The 2,148-nt window shown below is 41.0% G+C and overlaps 1 pseudogene; it reads right to left on the reverse strand.

Moving 5' to 3' along the window:
• Positions 1–427: 427 nt before the first annotated feature.
• Positions 428–637, reverse strand: LOC114639468 (annotated as a pseudogene).
• Between the last annotated feature and the right edge of the window lie 1,511 nt (positions 638–2,148).

A 2,148-nucleotide genomic window follows, 5' to 3' on the forward strand; every position in this document is an offset into this window, starting at 1 on the left:
CAGGTGGCCTTTTAAAAATCACCTTACTGCCAGGTGGTGGCACACACCTTTAATTCCAGCATTTGGGAGGCAGAGGCAGGAAGCTCTCTGAGAGTTCAAGGCCAGCTTGGTCTATACAGTGAGTTCTAGGAAGCCAAGGGATACACAAAGAAACCCTGTCTCAAAAATCAGAAACCAAACCAAACAAACAAACAAACACAAAAAAAGAAGAAAAGAAAGAAAAATCAGAAAAAAATCAACTATGGATGATAAAGAAAAGAATTTTCATCTATCTAATAAAAAGCATATATAAAACCACCATATTTATGGTCCAAAATGGAATGCTTTCTTTTTTTTTCCTAGACAAGAATTAATACAAAGGCTTTATTTAACAGTCTCAAGTCATTCCATGGCTAAGTAGTGGATATTCCAGGACCCAGCAGCAAGGTCAGCGCAACCTCCGAGCTTCTCTTTCTGACTCCAACAGGGTGAACACATCACCCTCTCGAATGGGGCCTTTGACATTTCGGATGATAGAGCGGCTGGTGTCATCTATAAATTCCACCCACACCTGCGTGCACTGTCCCTGTGAACCAGTCCTGCCCAGCACTTTGGTTACCCTAGCCAGCTTGATGGGCTGCACGCGACTCATGTCCATGATGGCGGCAATCTGGCAGAGAGAATGCTTTCTTCTTGAGAGCAGAAATGAGAACACTACTTTTTTCATCTCTGGTCAACATTGTTCCTGAAGCCCTCTCTGATGAAGCAAGGGCACAGAAGTTAGAGGGATGTTTATTCTATAGATGGCAGAATCGTATTCTCAAGACTGCCTAAGGAATCAGCCAGAGAGACCAAGGTCAGTGAACAACAACAAAACATTTGCACTTTTATTTTTTTCAGCAAAAATTTAAATGAAAACTTAAAACAACCCTATAATAGTTACAAAACCATAAATTGCTTAAATTTCATAAAAGTTATATAAGAACTGAACAAGAAAAGCTGACTATATCACAAGAAGTTATTAAATAACAAATTAAAAACCGTGCTTATGGATGGAAAAATCCATAATTCAAAGGTGCTAATCAATTCTCTCTTAACTGATCTGCATGTAACAACACCCAAAGTTCTAGAGAGGGGTGGGGTTATGTGATGGTTTGAATAGGAATGCCCTCCTTAGATTCATGTGTTTGAATGCTTGCCTATAGGGAGTAGCACTATTAGAAGGTGTGGCCTTGTTGAAGTGGGTGTGACCTTGTTGGAGGAAGGCTATGCTTGAGCTATAGCCACTGTCAAACACAGTCTTCTGCTGCCTGTGAATAAAGATGTAGACCTTTCATCTACCTCTCCAGCACCAAGTCTACCTTCATGTTGCCACGCTTCTTGCTGCAGTGATCATGGACTAAACCTCTGAACCATAAGCCAGTCACAGTTAAATCTTTTCCTTGATAAGAGTTGCGGTGGTCATGGTATCTCTTCACAGTAATGAAACCCCAACTAAGACAGGTTGGGTTTGTCACACCAGCTGCCAGGAAGATTTTTATTGGAAATTGACAAGCTCTTAGAAAATGTGTACATTATGATTAGACTCTGAAAGTTTCCAGCTCCTACTCCAGGATTGTGATTCAGAAGCTTGGTCTTGAGTTTGTGGTTCTGTTTTGAAGGCTGCAGAGCCTTTTAAGATGGAGCCTGGCTTTTAGAAGCAGGCCACTAAAGTCCCATCACCCACTCCTAGCCTTTCAGTGTTTCATCAGCCCCCGAATCTGGTCCACTCCATGAGAATAGCCGCTGCCAATTGCTCCCACAACCATAGACTGAGCTGTTCCTGCAGATGCTGCTTTCCTGGCCAGGATAGCCTGAGACCATCTGAAATCTGTTCTCCCCTAAATCGCTAATAGTAATTTGTTCCAGTGACTGGACAGTAACTAATCCCATATAAAAGAATGAAAAATAGTTGAAGCAGCCTTTAAAAGAGCAAGTTTGAAAAGCATATTTCCTGCTTTCGAGCTTACAATTATTTACACAAAGATTAAAAGCCAGCAAAACACAATAATAGTCTTCAAATAGATCACTGATGTGCTTATGATCAATTGATTTTCAATAAAGGTGTGTTTGTATATATATTTCTCTCTCTCTCTCTCTCTCTCTCTCTCTCTCTCTCTCTCTCTCTCT

The sequence above is a fragment of the Grammomys surdaster genome, unplaced genomic scaffold, assembly GCF_004785775.1.
Source record: "Grammomys surdaster isolate TR1022 unplaced genomic scaffold, NIH_TR_1.0 125739, whole genome shotgun sequence".
NCBI lineage: Eukaryota > Metazoa > Chordata > Mammalia > Rodentia > Muridae > Grammomys > Grammomys surdaster.